Source organism: Heterocephalus glaber, unplaced genomic scaffold, assembly GCF_053883595.1.
Source record: "Heterocephalus glaber isolate CG9 unplaced genomic scaffold, H.glaber_assembly_v1.0 deba00001613, whole genome shotgun sequence".
Lineage (NCBI taxonomy): Eukaryota > Metazoa > Chordata > Mammalia > Rodentia > Bathyergidae > Heterocephalus > Heterocephalus glaber.
The window spans coordinates 4,726,083-4,750,848 of NW_028258384.1; positions in this window are offsets into that span (position 1 = coordinate 4,726,083).

Consider the following 24,766-nt stretch of genomic DNA (forward strand, 5'->3'; position numbering starts at 1 on the left):
TGTCATCTAGAACCCATGTGTCCAGAGCCATCCTATATTCATTTCTCTTTTGTACAGTCCTTTTTTTTTTTTTGAGACAGTGTCTCACTATGTAGTTCAGGCTGGCCTTGAACTTGTGGCAATCCTCCTGCCTCAGCCTTCTGAGTGCTGGGATTGCAGGCATATGCAACTACACCTCAATATCTCCCCCCTCCCTCTCTCTCAGCTTTTTGAGATTGAACTAAATTGCCCAGGTTAGCCTCCAATTCATGATCTGCCTGCCTCAGGCTTCTGAGTGCTGAGACTATAGTGTGTGCCATCATGCCTGGTTGATTCATCATAGATCATCATAAAAATCCCTAACATCTAAAACCTTCATGTTGAATTGGTATTTGCCAAACTTGCCTGGTAAACACCTGGTGTATTTGCCTAAAATCTAGACTCCTGGGACTTAAATCAGAATTCCCAACTGAAAGGTTTGATTATATCAATGTTTCCCAACCCTTTTGATCTCAGGAATCCTTACACACTTAAAAATTATTGCAGACCTCCAAGAACTTTTGTCTATGTTGGTTATAGCTATTGGTATTTATTTTATTAGAAATTAAAAGTCACTGGACCTTTTTTCCTATTTCAAATTATCAGTTATTCATTATAATCATTTTAACCCTTGTTTACACTATTAGTTTCTCACACTAGTGAAACTATTAGGTATTTACACATGTGTGTCCTATTTATTTCTCTTAAGAGTATGGCCTCGATATGCATCCATTTAGCTATAAATGACTCTAGTTTTTCATTCTTTACGGCTGAGTAGTACTACATTTTATTTTTTAAAAACACATTTTCTTTATCCAGTTTCCAGTTGATGGGCACTTGGGCTGCTTCCAAGCTTTAGCTATTACAAACTGTGCCGCTATGAATACCGGTGCACATATATCACAGTGGTATGATTCTTAATTCTTTTGGGAAGATACCAAGCAGGGGAATAGCTGGGTCAAATGGGACCTCTAGTCCTAGTTCTGAGGTATCTCCATACTGACTTCTACAGTGGTTGCACCAGTCTGCACTCCCACCAGCAATGGAGAAGGGTTCTTTTCTCTCCACAACCCCGCCAGCATTTGTTATTGGTTGATTTCTTGATAGCAGCCATCCTTTCTGGGGTGAGGTGGAATTTCAGTGTTGTTTTCATCTGCATCTCTCAAATGATGAGTGATGTTGAACATTTTTTCATATATTTGTTTGCTGCTTTTACTTCCTTGTCTGAGAAATGTCTGTTCATTTCAGATGCACATTTTTGAATTGGGTCTTTGAATTTGGGAGTCTGATTTTTTTCAATTCTTTATATATTCTAGATAGTAGTCCTTTGTCTGAGGTACAGCTGCTAAAAATTTTTTCCCATATTGTAGGTTGTCTGCTAGCTCTGTTGGTGGTTTCTTTTGCAGTGCAGAAGCTTTTTAATAAGATGAGATCCCAGTTGTTGATTCTTTCTGCTAGTTCCCGTGCTGCTGAGGCTTTGTTCATGAAGTCTTTTCCTATGCCAATGTCTTCAAGAGTTCTACCTAACTTATCTTCCAGCAAGTTTAGTGTTTCTGTTTAATATTTAGATCTTTAATCCACTTCAATCTTAGTTTAGTGCATGGTGATAGATATGGGTCTAGTTTCAATCTTTGGCAGGTTGAAATCCAGTTTTTCCAACACTATTTATTAAATAGGCTATCTTTCCTCCAATGATGGTGGTTGTCTCCTTTGTCAAAGATGAGGTGGCTGAGCATGTCTGGAGTTGTTTCTGCAACTTCTAATCTATTCCACTGATCCTCAGGTCTGTTCCTTTGCCAGTACCATGCTGATTTTATCACAGTAGCTTTGTAGTATAGTTTCAAGTTGGGGATTGTGATACCCCCAGCCATGTCTCTGTTCCTTAGAATTGCTTTAGCTATTCTAGGTCTCTTATAGTTCCAAATGAATTTTTGGGTTGTTTTCTCTAGTTCTGTGAAGTATATTGTTGGAAGTTCAATTGGCATTGCATTGAATCTATATAGTAGTTTTGGAAGTATGTCCATTTTCACTATATTGGTGGAGTGAAGGGAGGGGAAGGGGGAAGGAAAAGAGGGAAAGGAAAAACTATGAGAAAATTTTTAAAAATGGAAATGAAATCTATGTAAATAGGGAACAGTGGAGGGGGTGAAGGGTGCACAGGTAATGGGGAAAAAAAATAAGAACCAAGATATATCATGTATAGGTACAAACGCCCAATGATAAATGTAAACGAATTGTATACCTAAAATGCACCAATAAAAGAACAAGAAAGAAAGAAAGAAAGAAAGAAAGAAAGAAAGAAAGAAAGAAAGAAAGAAAATCAAAGCCTGGGGCTGGGGATTTAGCTCAGTGGTTCTGGCACCTGCCTCGCAAGCGGAAGGTCCGGAGTTTGATTCCTGGTACCAAAAAAAAAAAAAAAAAAATCAAAGCCTGGTGTGGTGGTGCATGCCTGTAATCCCAGCACTTAGGAGACTGAGGCAGGAAGATCTCGAGTTCAAGGCCAGACTGGACAATGTACCAAGACCTGATCTCAAAAAACAAAAACAAAAACAAAAAACAGAATTAAAACTCAGAAAATGTATTATCTAATCATTTATGTAAAACAAATCCATTACACATTAACACAAATGACATTTTTGTAGAAATAACTATATTCTAAAAATTCAATTATTAGAGTGCTATTATTTTACATTTTTTCTGTCTGTCTTGATAGAGAACAACTGGATTCTCATATCTGCTTCTGCATTTGAACTGTAGCTGTTATTTTGGCTGAAATTTAGGGAGAAAATCCAACCTGTCTTAGATATGTAATTTAAAAAGAGAGGCATTCAGGAAGTTGAGGCAGGAGGATCACGAGTTTGAAGCCAGTCTGAACTACATAGTGAGATCTTATCTCAAAAAATTAAACAAATAAATAAATGTAAAGAAAAAGAAGAGAGGAGAGGGCCTCCTGGGCTCCCAAGAGTCCTGGACCATACTTTGAGAATCATGGATCTGTATATTGAACAAGCCGTCAAGTGAATTTCATCACGCATTAGTTCATGAAAGATGTTACAGATCTTCATCTGAAGTGCTCAGCTCCAGCTTGCTCTGAATCCAGTACTCTTTGGTCTCTTTCTGCATGTGAACATCCCTCACATTTTGTTATGAAAATACAAGTCATCTAATAGTGTCTTCCTATCATTGGGTTTTTCTTTATTGTTTTCTGATGTTCTTTAGTTTTGCTTTTTCTTTTTTAAATTTTTTATTAGTACATGTTTTCAATACATAATGTTTACATTCATCTTAGGATGTAGGTACATGTACTTAACATACCTTGATTCTCTTTATTGCCCATACTCTGCTTTCCCTTCAGAACATATAAATCTTTTCACCTTTACTGCCCTCCCCTCCTCCCTCCCTCCCTCAATCTCTAGATCTCCTTCCTCAATTTTCTTTTTCTTTTTTGTTCTTAGTTTATGTTGGTGACACATGATGATTACTTTCATTGTATTTGGTACATGTACATGACACATCTTATGTACATGACATATCTTAATTCTTTTTGTGTCACTTTCTCCTCCTCCCATCCCCCCTACTTCTCTTGCTCCTCTTCCCATTTATAAAAGACCTCTCTGCTTCCTTTTATCTGTCTTTTATTTTGTTCTTTATTTATACTTTGGGATACTTATAAGAGAAATCATACAGTATTTAAGCTTGTGTGTCTGATTTATTTCACTTAATTATGTTTTCCAGTTGCATCCATTTTCCTACTAATGACTCAAATTTATCCTTTAGAGTTAAAGACATCCTGTTACAGCAATACATGAATGAATATTTATAGCAGCACAATTCATAATAGCTAAATCTTGGAGGCAGCCTATATGCCCAGCAACAGACGAATGGATAAAGAAAATGTGTCTATACATAATGGAATACTACTTGACTATAGTTTTGCTTTGTCTTTTAAAGAAAAACATTTGCATTGTGGTAAAAAATATATATAACAAAATTTTCCCTTTTTTGTGGTACTGAAGATTGAACCCAGGACCTTCACATTGATCTATATCCCCAGACATTTTTCATTTTTTATTTTAAGACAGGGTCTTGCTAAGTCATTAAGTTGCCTAGTCTTGGTTTGGACTTACAATCCTCCTGCCCCAGCCTCCCAGAGTGCTGTGATTATAGGCATTGTCTTAGTGACTTTTCTTGTTGCTGAGATAAAATACCTGACACACAAAGTTAAAGGAGGAAATGTTTATTTTGGTTCACAGTTTGTAGAGGTTTCAGCCCATAATTGGCTGGTTCCAAGGCAGGGTGGCATGGCAGACAGGCATCACAGGGGAGAAACAGTTCATAATGGGCAGAAGGTGGCAAAGAAAGCAAGGGACCTTAGCAGCATCTTTCTGCCCCTTTTATATTCTATCTAAGCTACCAGGTTTAGGGCAGGTGCCAAATCAATCAGTGGACTGATTTAGTAATCACTCACCTTTAAACCTAGCACTCTTTTTTTTTTTAATCCTAGCATTGCACTATGAATCACACACTCTAGATACAGCCACTTCTGAAAAAGCCTCGCATATAACTGCATGAGACTTTGGAGGGACATCTAGATACATCTAGACATCTAGATCCAACATGCCTGGCTATTTTAACAAGTTTTAGATGTACAATTCATGGGCATTAATTATATTCACAGTGCTGTGCAACCTTCACTACTATAGCAGAATTTTCTATCACCCCAAACAAAAAATCTGAAACCATTAAGCAATATCTCCTCATCATCCCCTCTTCCTAGGCCCTGGTAATCCACAATCCACTTTCTGTCTCCATAGATTTTCTTATTCTGGACATTTCATATGACTGGAGTTGTAAAATATGAAATCTTTTATGCCTTGCGTCCTTGTTGTAGCATAACATTTTAAAGGTTCATCCATATTATTCTATGTATCAGTACTGCATTCCTTTTTATTTTGTTATTTTCTTAACCTCATTCTTTTAAAATTTTTATTATTTTTACTACATTTGCCATACATAATGATTACATGTTGGTGCATGTACATAACACATCTTAATTCTTTTTATCTATCTTTCCCCTCTTTCCTTCCCCACTTTTTTCATCTCTTGATCCCCTTCCCATTTGCAAAAGATCTGTCTGTTTATCTATGTTTTATTTTGCTCTTTAATTTATTTATATTTTCAGTTTCTTATATTAGAGAAACCATGTAACATTTAAGCTTGTGTATCTGATATATTTCACTTAACATTATGATCTCAGGATACATTTATTTTCCTACAATTGCTCAAATTTATTCTTCTTTCTAGAAGAGTAGTAGTTTCTGTTATTTTTGGTTCAGGGTAGCAAAGATGTTGTCTCTGTGGTGGCAGAGGCAGTAACACTATCTTGGAGGAACAGTCCTGTGGGGATGAGGCTGCAGGAGTGGCAGTGGCAGTGGGAGCAATGATGATGGTAAGCAGCTCAGCAGGTGAAAGAGTACTTTTCCAAATTTGGTGAATTTGTAGACTGCATTCCAGTTAGATGCTGCCACAGGGTGATCAAGGTGTTTTGACCTTGTGCTACTGAAAGAACCAGAGACCTAGGCATGGTGGTGCATGTCTGTATTCCCAGTACTTGGGAGGCTAAGGAAAGAGAATCACCATGATTTTGAGGCCAGCTTGGGCTACATAGTGAGACCCTGTCTCCGAAAAACAGAGTTGGAGAATGTAGATAAGGTCATAGATTAGGGAAAAAAAAATGAATGGGAGAGTTATTGATCCTAAAAGGGCCAAAGTCATGAAAACAAAAAAGCTTTAAAAAAAAATTTTTTTTAGTAAATTCTTTTATTGGTACATTGTAGGTATACAACACAATTACATTTCTCATTGGGAATTACACCTTTACATAATGCATCTTGGTTCTTATTTTTTCCCCATTCCTAGCCCTCCCTTCACCCCCTCCACCCTTCCCTATTTACAAAGACTTTATTTCCATTTTTTCCATTTCTCATCATTTTTCCTTTCCCTTCTTTCCTTTCCCCTGCCCCTCCCACTATCCCTACCACTTTGGACCTTTTCTTCCTATTTTACATTATCAATTATTCATTCTAATCATTGGTACATTTTAGGTATACAATATAATGACATTCATCATTGGAAATTTGCACCTTTACATAGTCTCTCTTGGTTCTTATTTTTCACCCTTGCCCAGCCCTCCCTTCAACCCCTCCAGTCCTCCCTATTTACAAAGATTTTGTTCCTATTTTTCCATTTTCTCATATTAATCCCATTCCCTTCTATCCTTTCCCCTAGCCCTCCCACTTCCTTCCCCTTTGCCCCTTTTCTTCCTATTTCACATTACCTATTATACATTTAGTCCTTATTTACACTTTCAGTTTCTCACACCAGAGAAACTATTCAGTATTTATACATGTGTGTCCTATTTATTTCACTTAAGAGTATCACCTCAATGTGCATCCACTTAGCTATAAATGTCTCTAATTTCTCATTTTTTATGGCTGAGTAGTACTCCATTTTATTAAAAAACCACATTTTCTTTATCCAGTCTCTAGTTGATGGGCATTTGGGCTGTTTCCAAGTTTTAGCTATCACAAACTGTGCTGCTATGAACATGGGTGCACATATATCACTGTGGTATGATTCTTTTAATTCTTTGGGGAAGATTCCCAGCAGTGGAATAGCTGGGTCAAATGGAACTTCCAGTCCTAGCTCTTTGAGGTATCTCCATACTAATTTCCACAGCGGTTGCACCAGTCTGCACTCCCACCAGCAGTGGAGCAGGATTCCTCTTTCCCCACAGCCCTGCCAGCATTTGTTATTGGTTGATTTCATGATAGTAGCCATTCTTTCTGGAGTGAGGTGGAATCTCAGTGTTGTTTTCATTTGCATCTCTCTAATGACCAGTGATGTTGAACATTTTTCATGTATTTATTTGCTATTTCTACTTCTTTGAGAAATGTCTGCTCATTTCAGATGCCCATTTTCGGATTGGATCTTTAAATTGGGGAGGTCTGATCTTTTTAAGTTCTTTATAGATTCGAGATAGTAGACCTTTGTCTGAGGAAGAGCAGGTGAAGATTTTTTTCCCACATTGTGGGTTGTCTCTTCACACTGCTGGTGGTCTCTTGCTGTGCAGAAGCCTTTTAATAAGAAAAGCAATTCTAGGTAACAGAGACATGGCAAGGGGTATCACAATCCCCAACCTGCAACTATACTACAAAGCTACTGCAATAAAAACAGCATGGTACTGGCAAAGAAACAAACCTGAGGACCAGTGGAACAGATTAGAAGATGCCGAAACAACGACAGACACACTCAGCCATCTCATCTTCAATAAAGGAGCCAAACACCCTCACTGGAGGAAAGATAGCCTCTTTAATAAATGGTGCTGGAAAAATTGGGCTTCAACTTGCCAAAGACTAAAACTAGACCTATATCTCTCACCATGCACTAAACTAAAATCAAAATGGATTAAAGATCTAAATATTAAAATAGAAACTCTGAACCAGTTGGAACAGAGGTTAGGTAGAACCCTTGAAGACATCGGTGTAGGAAAAGATTATATGAACAAAACCTCAGTTGCCTGTGAACTAACACAAACAATCAACAAGTGGGATCTCTTCTTATTAAAAAAATTTTTGTTGGTGGGCCTTCTCCAGATACATCTGGAGAAAAAATAAGGAAATATAGTGTTTCCTTGGTTCACGAATGCTTTTGTTTGCAATTTGGTTCACAAACAGAAGCATTTGGCAAATTTTTGTTTTTGTTTGCAAACTCTACACTGGGTGACAGACATCACCACCACCACCTTTCCCACACAAACACAAATGTGGCCATATTTTCCAAAATCATAGAACAGATTAAGTTCATGACTGAGGTACCACTGTACTTTGGTGGTTTAGGTGAGGTGGAATCCACAGAGCTTCCCATAGATAACAAGCCAACAGGAAATGTGAATTTTGGTTTATTACCTTTAAAGAAGAAGAACCAGTGAAGAACATACTGAAAAGGAATACCACAATGTTGGGTTTAGTAAATGTGAAATAAAAGTAGCACTGTTGAAGGAGCAGTACCAACAACAGCAGCAGTGGGGGTCAAGAGGAGGACTTGCAGGAGGAACTCATGGGATAGCTGGTGACCAGCAGAATGATTATGGAAAGCATGCAGGTGAGGTAGTCATCCAAATTTCTAAAAACTATACTAAATTATTCCATTTGAAACTTATCCCCAGTAGGTGGAGAAGCGGTAGTTTCCAATTTGAAGATCCACTGAAGGTAGATTCTGCCACCTGCTAATAGCAGTTCAAACTAAAGCTTTTTGTATTAAGTCCCCAAATGGAAGTATGACATTGAGTCCCTCTGAAGTTCAATTGTGAGTTTTCAAAAAAGAAACTTGTTTTTTATTGTTTTATTTCCTTGTTTCTATGCTTCAGAATTAATTTGTTTTTATACCCTATCACCACCACTACCACCAGTTTTGTAGAGTAAGTCTTGTGTAAAAAGCCCTGTGTGACAGAGTCATGATGTAGCAATGACATATTGTTTTTGTTTGTTTGGTTTTTTTTTTTTTTGAAACAAGGTCTTGCTCTGTAGTTGAGGCGGGCCTTAGACTCACTGTGTAATGAAGGCTGGTCCTGAACTCATGAAGATCCTCCTGCTTCCTGAGCATGTTCTTGTGCACCAATAATGAATCCACTGAGAAAGAAACTAGGAAAACAATACCATTCACAATAGCATCAAGAAAAATTAAGTACTTAGGAATTAACCTAACCAAGGAAGTAAAAGACCTCTATAAAGAAAACTATAGTACTCTGAAAAAGGAGTTGAAAAAGAACATCAGAAAATGGAAAGATATCTCCTGTTTCTGGATAGAAAGAACCAATATTGTCAAAATGGTTATACTTCCAAAATTGATATACAGGTTTAATGTCATCCCAATCAAAATACCAACAGCATTCCTCACAGAGCTAAAGAAAACAATCCTAAAATTCATGTGGAACCAGAAGAGAACCAGAATACCAAAACCAGTCCCAGGCAATAAGCACAAAGCAGAAGGCATCACAATCCCCAATTTCAATTATATTACAAAGACACAGTGATAAACACAGCATGGTACTGTCCCCAAAACAGATATGTGGTTCCGTGGAAGAGAACAAAGGATGCACAAACATTCCCAGGCACCTTCAGCTACCTGGTTTTTGACAAAGGGAGTAAAAATATATGCTAGATGAAAGATAGCCTCTTTCACAAATGGTGCTGGAGAAATTGGCAATCCACATGCAGAATATTGAATCTAGGGCCGGGAATTTAGCTCAGTGGTGCTGTGCCTGCCTCACAAGCTCAAGGTCCTGAGTTTCATCCCTGGTACCGGAAAAAAAATATTGAATCTAGACCCATATCTCTCAACATGTACTAAACTAAAATCAAAATGGATCAAAGATCTAAATATTAAAACAGAAACACTTAACCTGCTGCAAGACAAAAGAGGTAAAGCTCTTGAAGACATAGACATAGGGAATGACCTTCTGAATAGACCCAGTTGCACAGGAAATAACATCAAGAATCAACAAATTGGATATATCAAATTAATAAGCTTCTGCACAGCAAAGGGAACAACCAACAGAAAAAAGACAACCTATAATATGAGAAAAAAATTTTGCCAGCTATTCCTTAGATAGAGGACCAATATTTAGAATATATGAACAACTCAAAAAATTAAACCTCCCGAAAGAACAGGTCTAATCAAATAATGGGCAACTAAAATGAATACACACTTCTCAGAAGAAGTACAAATGGCCAATAAATACATGAAAAAAAGTTCAATGTCTCTGGTTATTAGAGAAATGCAAATTAAAACAATAGTGGAATTCCATCTTACTACAAAAACAATGGCTAACATCAAGAAATCAAATAATAATAAATGCTAGTAAGGCTGTGGGGAAAATTTTACATTGTTGGGGGGCTGTAAAATAGTATAACCATTATGGAAATCAGTATGGAGATTCCCCAAAAACCTAAAACCAGAAATTCCATTTGACCCAGCTATTCTTCTAGGTACCTTCCCAAAAGAGTTAAAGACATCAAAGTACAATGATACATGCATATCCATGTTTATAGCAGCATAACTCATAATAGTTTAATCTTAAGCAGCATATCAATAGATGAATGGATAAAGAAAATACAGTATTTATACACAATAGAATACTATTCTGCTACAAAGAATAATGTGAGTCATTTGTAGGAAAATGAATTTACCTTGAGATGATAGTGTTAAATGAAATAAATGAGATACATAAGCTTAAATGTTGTGCAGTTTCTTTAATATAAGAAATGCAAAATATAAATAAATTAAAGAGCAAAATAAAAGATCATTAGAATCAGGCAGATAGATCTTTTGCAAATGTGAAGGGAAGCAAGAAATGGAAGGAGGAAGGAAGGAGGGAAGAGGAAGTGTACATAAAAAGAATTGAGATGTGTTACATACATGTACCAATTCTGCACAATGAATGTAATCATTATGTACTCCAAACATATACTAATACAAAATTCTTGAAAAAACAAATGTGCCATCATCTATTTTTTCTTTTGTTTCCTGTGCTTTCTGGATCATATCCAAAGAATCATTACCCAGATCAATGAGGAGCATTTTCTATCTTTTCTTCTAGTAGTTTTATAGTTTTCAAATCTCACATGTAATTCCTCAATCCATTTTGAGTTGATTTTTGTGCATGATGTGTGATAAGAGTCAAATTTCATTTTTCTGCATGTGAGTATGCAGTTTTCCCAACAGCATTTATTAATAGGACTGTGTTTCCCCCATTTTGTGTTCTTGGCACCTTTGACAAAAATCCATGACCATAGAGACATGGGTTTATTTCTGGCCTTTCAATTCTACTTCATTGATTGATGTGTCTGTTTTTATTCCAGTCCCATGCCTTTTTAATTACAATTGCCTTAAAATATATTTTGAAATCTAGGAGTGCTATGCCTCCAACATTGTCCTTTTGCTCAAAATTGTTTTGGCTTTAGGAGCTAGGGAAGTAACTTAGTGATAGACCACTTGCCTAGCAAGGGTCAGCATCCCCAACACTGGGAAAAAAAGTTTTGGTTATTTGAGGTCTTTTGTGATTCCACACACATTTAAGTATTTTTTCTATTTTTGTGAAAAATGAAATTTTTCACAAAATTGAAATTTTGATAGGGATTGCAATGACTCTACAGTTTGCTGTGGGTAGTAAAGACATTTTAATAATATTATTTCTTCAAATCCATGAACATAGGATATCTTTACTTTTTTGACATTTGTGTTTACCTCAATTTATTTCATCAGTGTCTTATATATTTCAGGATATAGGTCTTTCACCTCCTTTGTTAAATTTACACCTAAGTACTTTATTTTTTATTTACTTTTCATTTGTATTGTAAATGAGATTGTTTTCTTAATTTTTTTCTGGATAGCTTGTATAGAAATGCTACTGATTTTTGTATGTTGATTGTGTACTCTTGCAACTTTACTGAATTTTTCAACTCAAAGTTTTTTAGTGAGTCTTCAGGGTTCATGTCATCAGCAGTTTCACTTCTTGCTTTCCCATTAGACTATGCTCGCTCTCGCTCTCTCTCTCTCTCTCTCTCTCTCTCTCACACACACCTTAATTTGGCTCACATTCTTTCTGCTCTGGCTAATACTTAGACCAGTATGTTTAAAAGAAATGTTGACAGTGGGCAACCTTATTTGGTCCTTGGTCTTAGAGGAAAAGCTTTCAGCTTTTCACCACTGAGTATGAGTTTAGCTACTTTTGTCATACATGGACTTGATTGTGTTGAGATTCAGTCTTTCTTCATTGTGGTTTTGATTTGCATTTCTCTCTTTTTTTTTTTTTTTTAATTTTCTTAGTACCAGGGATAGAACTCAGGATTTTGCACTTTCGAGGCAGGTACTGGAAGCACTGAGCTAAATCCCTGGCCCATGATTTGCATTTCTTTGGCGACTGATGATGTATCTTTTCATGTGCTTTGAAGACTATTAGCCATTTGTATATGTTCCTTGGAGAAGTGCCTATCAGATCATTTGTGCATTTTAAAATTGATTTGTCTTTTTGCTACTGATTTATAAGATTTGATTATATATTCTAGATATAAATCCTTTATTAGATATATGATTTGTAAATATTTTCTCTCATTCTGTGAGTTTATTGATAATATCCTTTGATGACCAAAACATTTTAATTTTTCTAAAGTTCAATTTATTAATTTTTAGATGTTTGTATTTTTGGTGTCATATATAAGAAACAGACCTAACCTAAGATCAAAAATATTTATCCCTTTCCACTTTTTCCTCTCCTACCCTTCCCCCCTCCTCCTCCTCCTCCTCTGTCTTCTTCTGGAAGTACCGTGGATGGAACAACTCAAGGCCTTTGCACAGAGCTACATCCTCAGCCCTTTACAGTTTTTTTTTGTTTTAAAAAGCCTCTAAGTTTCTCTTGCAGGTTTGAAATCATGATCCTCCTGCCTCGGTGTCCCAGAGTGCTGGAATTATAGACATGTAACTGACCACATGCAGCTTTAGTTTTATCTCTTACATTTAGGTCATTGATCTGTTTTGAGTTAATTTTTGTATATGGTATGAAGTAGAGAATACAGCTTCATTTTTTGCATGTGTACACCCAGATATCACTGTAGTATTTATCAAAAAGGTTATTTTTTCCCTCACTGAGTAGTCTTGGTATAGTTATCAATACTTAAGAGGCTGGGGCCAGGGATTTAGCTCAGTGGTTCCGCCTCCTGCCTCACAAGCTGAAGGACCCAAGTTCAATCCCTGGTATCAAAAAAAAAAAGGAAAAAAAATTAAGAGACTAGGAATATAACTCAGTGATAGAAAGTGCTTGCCTAGCATGCTAAAGGTACTGGGTTTTATCCCCAGATCTACACACACACACACGCACACACACACACACACACACACACACACACAAATCAATTGGCTGGAGTGCAGCTTAGTGGCAGAGCATTTACCCAGCATATGCAAGGCCCTGGGTCAATCCCCAGCACCACACACAAACAAATCAATTGACCAAGGAATATGAGTTTACTTCTGCAGTCTACTTTTATTCATTGATTTATATGTCTAGCCTATATTAGTACAACACAGTCATGATTACTGTATATTTGCATTAGTTTCTGAAATCAAGAAATAGAATCCTCCAATTTTGTTCTCTTTGCAAGATTAAAAAAAACAATTCTAGGTCCCTTGCATTTCCATATGAATTTTAGAATCAGCTAATCAGTTTACATAAAATAACTTTCTGGGATTGTGTTGAATCTGCAGATCAATTTGAAAAGTATTGATCTTAACAATATTAAGGTTTTTTAAATCCCAGAACATGAGATGTCTTTCCAGTTATTTATTTATTTACTTACTTTAATGGTACTGGTGATTGAACCCAGGGCTTTCACATCAAGCTACAATTCCAGCCCTTTTTATTTTTTATAATGAGATAGGGTCTTGCTAAATCCTTAAATTCTCCAGGTTGGGCTTGAACTTGGGATCCTCTTGCCTCTGTCAACTGCTGGGACTATAGCCATGCACCACCATTCCTGGTTAAGTTTCTCTAATTATAGAATAGCTTCCTAAATACAGCCATACCTTGGTACTCAAATGCTTTGAAAGGTACTTGATACAAAAATTTTGTCCCAGTACTCATCAACGGCTTGGTTCCCGATGCATAAGCTAGAACTTGCCTCAAAATAAGCAAACTCTTCCAATCAAAACAATTTCTTTTTGGAGATTGTAGTACCTCTTGGAACCAAGGAACAAATAGTATGTAGGTAACATTATATACCATTAATGAGTGAAATTATTACGGCAAATATCAAAAAGTTTAAGATTCCTAAATATATAAAATAAAATTAAATTAAAAGGAAAAAAACCTGGTTAAATATTTGCCACAAAATAAAAATGTTATTGTTCTTAACATATGAATATAGGACTCATACAGATCTATAATAAAAGCACTAAGTCTATGAAATACCTAGGAATAAACCTCACAAAAGAAATCAAAGACCTCTTCTCTGAAAACTATAGCATTCTGAAAAGAGAAATTGAAGATGAAATCAGAAAATGGAAAGACATCCCTTGCTTCTGGGTAAGAAGAATCAACAGAGTGAAAATGGCCATACTTCCAAAACTGCTGTATAGATTCAGTGCAATCCCAATTGAAATTTCAGCAGCATACTTTACAGACCTTGAGAAAACAATCCAAAAATTCATTTGGAACAAGAAGAGACCTAGACAACAGAGACATGGCAAGGGGTATCACAATCCCCAACCTGCAACTATACTACAAAGCTACTGGGATAAAAACAGCATGGTACTGGCAAAGAAACAGACCTGAGGACCAATGGAACAGAGTAGAAGATGCAGAAACAACTCCAGACACACTCAGCCACCTCATCTTCAACAAAGGAGCCAAACACCCTCACTGGAGGAAAGATAGCCTCTTTAATAAATGGTGCTGGAAAAATTGGGTTTCAACTTGCCAAAGATTAAAACTAGACCTATATCTCTCATAATGCACTAAACTAAAATGAAAATGGATTAAACATCTCAATATTAAAACAGAAATGCTGAACCAGCTAGAAGAGAGGTTAGGTAGAACTCTTGAAGACATTGGGGTGGGAAAAGATTTTATGAATAAAACCTCAGTTACCCATGAACTAGCACAAACAGTCAACAAGTGGGATCTCTTCTTACTAAAAAGCTTCTGCACAGCAAGAGATACCACCAACAATGTGAAAAGACAACCCACCATATGGGAAAAAATTTTCACCAGCTGTCCCTAAGACAAAGGTCTACTATCTAGAATCTATAAATAACTTTAAAAATTAGACCTCCCAAATTTAAAGACCCAATCCAAAAATGGGCATCTGAAATGAACAGACATATCTCACACAAAGAAGTAAAAATAGCAAATAAACATATGAAAAAATGTTCAACATCACTGGTTATTTGAGAGATGCAAATGAAAACAAGGCTGAGATTCTACCTCACTCCAGAAAGAATGGCTGCTATCATGAAATCAACCAATAACAAATGCTGGTGGGGCTTTGTGGAAAGAGGAACCCTGCTCCACTGCTGGTGGGAGTGTAGACTGGTGCAAGCACTGTGGAAATCAGTATGGAGACAACTCAAAGAACTAGGACTGGAAGTCCCATTTGACCCAGTTATTTCCCTGCTGGGTATCTTCCCCAAAGAATTAAAAGAATCATACCACAGTGATATATGTGTACCCATGTTCATAGCAGCACAATTTATAATAGCTAAAACTTGGAAGGAGCCCAATTGCCCATCAACTGGAGACTGGATAAAGAAAATGTGCTGGTTTTTTTTAATGGAGTACTACTCAGCCATAAAAAACGAGAAATTAGGGACATTTATAGCTAAGTGGATGCACATTGAGGTGATACTCTTAAGTGAAATAAATAGGACACACATGTAAATACTGAATAGTTTCTCTAGTGTGAGAAACTGAAAGTGTAAATAAAGACTAAGGTATAATAGATAATGTGAAATAGGAAGAAAAGGGGAAAAGGGGCATAGGGAAAGTGGGAGGGGTAGGGGAAAGGAAAGAAGGGAATGGAATCAATATGAGAAAATGAAAAAATGGAAACAATTTAGGGGTTGAAGGGAGGGCAGGGGAATGGGGAGAAAATAAGAACCAAGAGATTATGTAAAGGTGCAAATTTCCAGGGATGAATGTCATTATATTGTATAGCTAAAATGTACCAATAAAATTAATTTTAAAAAGCATTAAGTCTAATAAATAAGAACAAAGAACATAAAGAATTCACAAAAGAAGATATATATTTTGTTAAAAATGAGCAACATGCTTCAACCTCAAAAGTAAGTAATAAAAGGAGAAATGATAAAATAAATTTTTCTTATCAAATTAACAAAGATTTTGAAAAATAATACTTGCTGTATTTTGGATCTTGAATGTTCCCCAAAAGCCCATGCATTGAAGTCTTAGTCTCCAACATGTGATGCTATTGGAAGTAGAGGTAACATTAGGAGTTGGGGCCTAGTAAAAGAAAGTCAGGACATTGGGGATATACACTTGAAGGGGATAGTAGGATGCTGGTCTCTCCTCTTTCTCTTTCTTTGCTTTCCATCACTATGAAGTGAATACGCTTTCTCCATCACACACTTCTGTCATAATATACTGTGTTGCAACTAGCCCAAAGGAACAAGACCATGAAAACATGGACTAAAAGCTCTGAAACCACGAGCCAAAATAAATCTATTTATTTATTTAGTTAGTTTTGATTTTTGAGACAGGTTCTCTCACTAATGTGCCTCAGGCTGGCCTCAAACTCCCTGTGAAGTCTAGGCTGGCCCCAAACTCAATATCCTCCTATCTCAGCCTCTTGAATTCATTTGGCCTGGGCTATGTGACAAGGCTTTGTCTCAAAAAACAAAGAACAAACTGAGTATAGTGGTGCACACCTATAATCCCAGGACTCTGGGAGGGTGAGGCAGGAGGATTGCAAGTTTGATCCCAGTCTGGAAAATTTAGCTATTTAGTGAGACCCTGTTTCAAAATAAAAAATCAAAAAGGGGGCTAGGGATTTAAGGTCAGTGGTGCTGCACCAGCCTCACGAGCACAAGGTCCTGAGTTCAATCCCTGGTACCAAAAAAAAAAAAAATCAAAAAAGGTTAGGGATGTAACCCAGTGCAAAGGCCCCTGGGCTCAATTCCCAGCACCATGCAAAAATAAATAGAAAAAAAACAAAGAATATAAAGCAGAAGAAACTTGGGTTGGAAATGTATCTTCATGATAGTCCACATGCTTAGCACCTGGGTTCAATCCCCAGTACTGAAAGAAAAAAGATAACTAGTGGCCAGGGATTTAGCTCAGTGTTTCCGCTACCTGCCTTGCAAACACAAGGAACTGAGTTCGATCCCTGAGTTCGATCCCTGATACCAAAAAAAAAAAAAAAAGATAACTAGTATATGAACATGAACATTTCAAAATTCATAAGGAAGTTACTGTCTCAGGCAAAGGGAAGAGCAGATGCAAACACATGTAGGCAACAAAGAACAAAATTCAGGATAGTTCCAAGAAATGCCATTCTCTGAACTGTGCACAAAATGTCATAGGACTATTCAAACCAACAGTTGCTATAATGCATACTTTGTGTGGTGGTTAGGGTGGAATGCCAGCTTCATTGGCCTCAGGATCCACTGCTGAGGGATTGCTGAGGCACACCTCTGGGTACATCTGTGCAGATCATGAAGGCATGGTCTTGGAGTCTATGTCTGGTCTCTAGCCTCTTCCTCCCTGGCACTGTTCCCCTGCTGTGCTCCCTGGCTACCATGAAGTAAGCATCTGCTCTCTACCATACCCTTCTGCTATGATGTTCCTGCCTTGGAGACTGTGGATCATGGACTGAATCACTTGAAATTGTGAGACAAATTAAATCTTTCTTCCTTTAAATTGTGGGTATCAGGTATTTTGTCTTAATTCTGGGAAAGCTGATACATTTTGTAATTAAATGGTGTTGTAGACAGATAATGGTCCCCCAAAGATGTTCAAGTCTTAACCTAATCCCCAGTACTGTGAATATTTTACCTTAAGTAGCAAAAGAGAATTAAAGTTGTAGATGGAATTAAGGTTGCTAATCAACTGACTTTGAGATGAAGGAGATTCTCAATTATGTAGGCAAGCCCAATGTAATCCCAAAGGTTCTTAAAAGTGGAAATGGAGGCAGAAACAAAGTCACAGAAAGATATGATTAGGAAGGAAAGGCCCAATAAAACATTGCATTGTTGGCTTTAAAGATGGAAGAAGAGGGCCATGGCAAGGAACGTGAGTGGTCTCGAGAAGCTGAAAGGGCAAGGAAAAGAATCCACACCAACAGCCTTCAAAAAGGAACACAACTCTGCTAAGACCTTGATTTTAGTTTAACGAGACCTATGTCTCACTAATAGAATGATAAATTAATAAATGTGTATTGTTTTAATTTACTAAATTTATGGTGATTTATTACAGCAGCAATAGAAAACAAATACAAATGGTTATTGGTCTCCCTGCTATATATGTAAACTTCTTAAGGACAGGAGCGCTATTTTTCTCACTTTATTATCCTCAGCACTTGACACAGACAAGGTATAATATAAATATTTTCTGAATTTATGAGTAACGGTCTTAGCATTCATATCCTACATGAGGACATTATAGCAAGGTCAAAAGCAATTCCTGTGTCCCTGTATATGTGTCTCTTTTTCTTTGAGGCTCTTTGTCTTTTTCTTTTCCATTGTTTTATCTTCTTTCTTCTGTATCTATTTCTTAATTGGCTATGACAAAGAACTGAAGTATACTTTGTAATTCCCTGTTATGTTTATGGAATAAGGTCTTATATTTTCATTTCATTTTTTTTGAGACAAGGTCTTGCTATGTTTTTTGTTTTTGTTTTTGTTTTTGGTACTGGATATTGAACGTAGGACCTTCCACTTGCGAGACAGGCACGGTGCCACTGAGCTAAATCCCCAGCCCCAAAGTCTTGCTATGTAGTTCACACTGGTCTTGAACTATATACTAGCTAAGGCTGGCTTCAAACTTGTGACAATGCTTCTGCTTCAGCCTGAGTGTTGGGATTACAGGTGTGTGCCACCATGCCCAGCTAAGGAACTTCCTTGATTTTGTGGCCCACGTTGCCCAGACAACATAGTTTCCTTTCTTTTGAGGAGAAATTGTTTGACTTTGTCTAGTCAGAAGAAATTAGACTCCTCCCTTAGGACCACAGTTATTCCTTCCCTGGCTGTACACTCTGGGTGCTGAATTTGATCATAAGGATGTTTAATATTTGGATGGTATGTTCTGGGATCCCAAGGAAGGAACAGAGCCTTTTGTTCACCTACAAAGCTCATTCTGTTCCATGAACTGGAATGGCCTGAAGAAGGGTAAAACCTTTCATGCAAAGTTCTTGAAGTTTTAGTGTTCAAGAACACTTAAGGAAATCTTCATTTTTGGAAGTGAAACCCACAAGATCACTTTAGTCCAGTACTTCTCAAACTTTAAGGTACATGAAAATTACCTCAGGTGTTAGATAAACTTTAGATTCTGATACAGTAGATCTGGTATGTAGCATTTCTAATGAGCTCCTAGGTAATGCTGATGCTGCTTAGTCCATGCTTCAAGGAGAAGAGGATAGTAGAGGTCTAAGGCAGTCAGAGATAAAGCATCTACATTTAACCCAGGAAATTGGAAAGTAGAAATTCTTAGAACCATCGCCTGATGGAATGTCTGAGCTCTCCTTGTGCAGTTGGAGAACCCTGGTCTCTGATGGGCTGGAATCCCCAGAATGAGGGGCTAGGTCACAGGGCAATGAGTCTGACCTTCCATAGGAAGGTGGACTTAGGAAAAATCAGGAAAGCATGTGTACCTGGGAAATTAACCCTAGCTACCATAAGACAAAAGCTCAGCAGAAACACTTGCCTGGTCTTCCTGTTGTACACTCACACACAGACACAGACCAAAACATGATTTGAAAATCATTATTGAATGAGTAGAGAAGTTTGGAATGATATAAACCAGAATGTTGAAGATAATAATAAAAAATGAAAACATTTGTTTATTTTTTAGGTACTGGAGATTAAACCCAGGGCCTTTGCACTGAGCAACATCCCCAGCCCTTTTTTATTTTTCATTTTAAGACAGGATCTCACTCAGTAACTAAGTTGGCCGGGCCAAGTATAGACTTTCAATTCTCCTACCTCAGGCTTCTGAATACCAGAATTACAGGTGTATATCACATTTAGCTTTTTAGGTATCTTTTAAGGCCTCCATCAAGTGTTGCCTAAACTTTATCAGGTAGAGCAATGAACAATATATTAGTTCAGAATACGTCAACACTGGTGATTAACTGAGCTTGTGTAGAAGCCACTGCATTAAAAATGACAAACCATGTTATATGCATGCATGAATATGCCAATGTGAAACCCAGTATTTCGTGTAACTAATATGCACTAATTTAAAAGATGTATCTGGAAATAAAGACATTGAAATAAATAGTTCAGGGCTATGGGTATAGATTAGTGGTAGAGCACTTGCCAAGCATGTGAGGTCCTGGTTTTGATCTCCAGCACAGTTAAAAAAAAAAAAAAAAAGAGTTCAGCACCTAGTAAGGTGGTGCACACCTGTAGACCCAGTTACTGGGAAGGCCGAGGCAGGAGAATCACTGGAGCCCAGAAGTTTAAGGCCACCCTGGACAATATAACAAGATCCTATCTCCAAAAAGTGAGTTCTGGGCCGGGGATTTAGCTCAGTGGTTCCGGCACCTGCCTCGAAAGTGGAAGGTCCCGAGTTTGATTCCCGGTACCAAAAAAAAAAGTGAGTTCTGATGTATTAAAATATAAAGTGTTCGGCCCATCTGGATTACAGAAGGAAATGAAAGGAGAATATAAAATCCCTTGGGTGCTGCTCAAGAGAGACAGAAGTGCCTTGAAAACGACAGAGTATTGTTTCTTTAAGGCCTAACTTAAAGTAAAAACAGACAAGTGAGAGCTGATATGCAAAAGAACAAAAGGATTAGGTATCTAAATAGTTTGCAAAAAGCTGGGATTAAATCAAATTGTAGTTCAAGGAAGAGTTGCACACGTGTTCTGTAGCAAAAACAAAATCTGATACATGCTCTGAATTCTGCCTCTTCCAAGTTAGTTGTGTGGTATGAAGCAAATAATTTATTTTAAAACTACTTCCTTGTTTGTAAAACAAGAATAATAGAAATGACTGGCCACAGTACCTGAAACATAATAGCCATTCAATAAATCTTGGTGGGCATGGTGGCGTACGTCTGCAAATCCTCGCACTTGGGACGCTGAGGCAAAATGATTGCTGCCAGCCTGAACTACATGGTGAGACCCTGAACTACATAGTGAGACCCTGTCTCAAAAAACAAAAATTAAAAAACAAAACAACAAAAAGTTTGAGTGCTGTGTGAGAGAAGAGTCAGAGATGTGGAGTGTCCAGTGAACCCAGATAGGCATCAGATGCATAGGTGGGTGACCAGAACATCTGGACCCATCCCTTTCCAAGAATGCCTTTGTTCTTTCCACATACCCTGGCTACTTGACTCATTTGCCTATTGGGTCAATATTAGCTAAGTGACTATACTTGTAATCTTATAGGTAAGTCGTGATGAACCTATGGCATGTGTGCTCCAGCGGGCTGTTTGATTCGTTGAAAGCTCTAAAATGTTCACCATCATTGATATAGGTTGATTGTAGATTGACCTACATTGTGATTTTGCTGTATAAAATCCTCCTGACAAAGAGCCTCAGTAGCCACCCACTTGGGATCCCTCCTGGAAATCCAGAGGCTATTCTCCTCATTTCCAATAAAACTCCCCTAACTTCCTCCTTTGTTTCAAGACTTAATTTTGTTTTTTGTACTGGGGATCGAACTCGGGACCTTGTGCTTGCAAGGCAGGCGGCAGAACCACTGAGCTAAATCCCTGGCTCAAGACTTCATTCTTCAATGTTGTGAGACCATGAACTCAGTATATCTGACATGTATCAGATTGGGTTATTTTCCCCATAACAGTATGAATGTAAGAGCATGTATGTGTATGGTAGAGTTGGGAGAAGATAGTTTAGAAATTTAAAGGGGAAAAGAATCACAGACACTTTGTGAGCTTAGGACAAACACCTAGGAATACTGTGTGTAAGATGTGGGAAGAAAATTTTGCTAATAAAGATTCCTGTTACTAAATAGGATAAGATCAAGATCCAAGCAATCCTGCATCACTGAAGCCTTTAAAGCTAGAGTTCTTTACGCTGTATGGTTGAAAATCTACCAAAGATTAAAGATAAACAAGACCTAAAATGGCTATAAATCAAATTTTCCCTCTTAAGTTACGTTTTGTTTTCATTAAAATGTATTTAGCAGACTAGACACAGGCTTTTACCTTTCCTACTGGCATGTAGAAACAAGCAGCTACAAAAAAATACTATTTCACTTTTCTATTAAGTTTTCTTATTTTTTGGCACACAATTTGACTATACAATCTACATCTCAAAAGGTCTGTGCTGTTAAACGAATCAACATATACAAATATTGCCTTCTATGAACTTTATCCAGACCAGACCATTAAAACGCTGTTCTAATCTGGCTTTTCAGTTATGAACAATGGCAAATTACCACTCAGTTGCTTTAAAACAGATCTCACAAAAGCCGATTTGTATTTACCCTGTTTTGTCACATTCTAATCAGGCAACCAAGATATAAGAATCAGATGCTTAATCATGTTTTTCCATTTTTTGCAGTAAGTTCCGGAGGCAGTAAGAAACACAGCTCTGGGAGTGCCTCTGGGCAGAAGATAAAGGAGGTTACAGCTTGTGGAAGTGGTAATTAGAGCCAATTACAACTTGACTTATCTGCTTTGTCATTAAAATGCCTGTCAGACCTCTCATTTTTCTAAACAGAGGAAAAGAAAAGGTATAGCTTAGTGGGAGAAAGGGCTAGCCAAAGGAAAGGGATTTCTAATGCTATTCACAAACTTACTGTGTAACTTTAGACACACACACATCACCTTTCAGCTTTACACAGATTTGCTAGTCACTGAAAGGGACTTGGGAAATAACCTGGTCCAGTCTCCTGCCTTCTAGCAGATAAGGCATTATCATGGCTCCAATTTTTCAAATGAGAAATGAAAACTCCAGAGAATTTAACTAGTTATGTCTTTTGCCTCTTAAGTGCAATGCATTTGATTTTGGTCTCGTTTAGCTTAACTGTGATGTGGAAAATGTAATTATTCTCCTCATATCTCTCACAAATAGGCTGCATACAGGTTAACACATAATAAACACAAAGTACTATGAAAATACTAAGGGAAACATATAGTACTACCAACAGAGATACTAGCACTTTGAATGGTCTCGAGGAAAAGTAAAAGGAATTGATTTAGATCTTTGAAGAACTGGGTTGAAGAGAATTTTACTCAAATGTATCAGCTGTTTTCTGCAAGTAAGAGTACAATGAGGAGCAACAATAACAAAAAACCCCACTAATGGACAAATCAAACCTGACAATCAAAAACCACTAGGTGAAATTTGGTGTGTAAAATCAGAAATTCTGAACAAAGTTGGGCTCAGTGGTGCCTTGCCTGCCTCTCAAGGGCAAAGTCCTGAGTTCCATCCCTGGTACTGGGGGCGGGGTGAGAGCAACATCACAGACCATTTATAAAGCTCACTATCCTGTAAAATCTCTAATAGATTTTTTCCTTTCCTTCAAACTGCCTGTAGTCTCATTGAAGGCCTAGAGTCCTATCTTCCGTCTGTCTTTCTTTAGCTTAACATTCTAACCCCAGCCCAAATCACTATCTTTACCTGCTACTTTAAAGACATCATCAGGCTTACAAACCCTTGTTATCTTCTGTATTGAATTACTCATACAGGATTTCAAGGCCATCGATCCATTCCAGTCTTGTCTCTTTCCTCACCCTTCTCTTTTGTTCCCCTTCAATACTACACTTTCTCCTCATATACTTGAAATAAATCCCATCCTTGTAACTGATAAGCCATCTTTCTTCACCTCTCTTAAAAACCAACACCTATTTAATATGAAAACTACAGAGCTGGGCCTATTTAATAGGTATGTCTCTTGGTAGTCATCTGATATATTTAGCTAATATTATAGCTAAGCTCCCCCCTCCCTTATGTGTTTCTATCAGGGAGAGGAAAGGCAGAATGTCCAGAAGCAGAATATAGAGGTGTGGTGCTGGGTAAACTACTTCTGATCAATTCCAAGTATTAAAGTGGGCCTGCCTACAAAATTTTACAATTTGCTTCATCCCTTCAATTAAGGTTGTATACTTAATGAAGGCCTCAATGTTTATTCTCCTTTTCTTGGTGAAGATTCGTGTGTAGCGGTCATTATCAAAAAGATCCCTATAGTGACAGGAGAAAGGGGGATTCCCTAAGCTTAGTAGAACACTGGTGTCAGGAAAGTTATTCCAAAGAGATGGTGGCAGTATGTATCAGAAGGGAATTTTATGGCAATGTGCACTGTGGGAGTAAAACTCGTACAGGTGGGTGCTATCCCATTATTAGATGCAACACTAGTGACATGAGAGTTTGGTTACCTGGTAGACACTTAGCATAGACACTTGGGATTTTTTATTTACCCATCTATTTATAATGTTGCACAGATGAAAGAATTTCTGAAACTTGGGCACTCCTTTGGGATTGGCTTAGATTACAGACTTTTGAAGTAAGGTAGGTAATAACTGGAACCTAAAATTAACATATAAAAGATTGACTGATTTTATTGTTAAGAGTAAATAGCTACATGATATCCTAAAGGGAAACAATGATTACTGGGACATATAAGTAATTATTTCTAAAGTTTTGCTTGGAGCACATAAATAAGAACTTGATTTTATGAGAAAAAAGAGAAAATGGGCATAACTAAACAAAGTGTACATAATGTTCAGCTTCTCTGGAGGCCAGGTATTATGGTTTTCATCTATCTGCTATGGCTTCTAATGGTAAGCAATTTTTCTATCAAGTGTGAAATGGTAACCCTGTCTGACTTGAATGATACAGCTGTTCGGAAGCAGGAAATGGTGCTGAATTGCACACAGACAACCAAAACGAATACAAACACACATAGACTTCCTGGTACTTAAATTCTTTTTGAGGTTAGACATCTCCTTTTACAGAATTGAGTATATAACAGACTCAAGAATCAAACTTC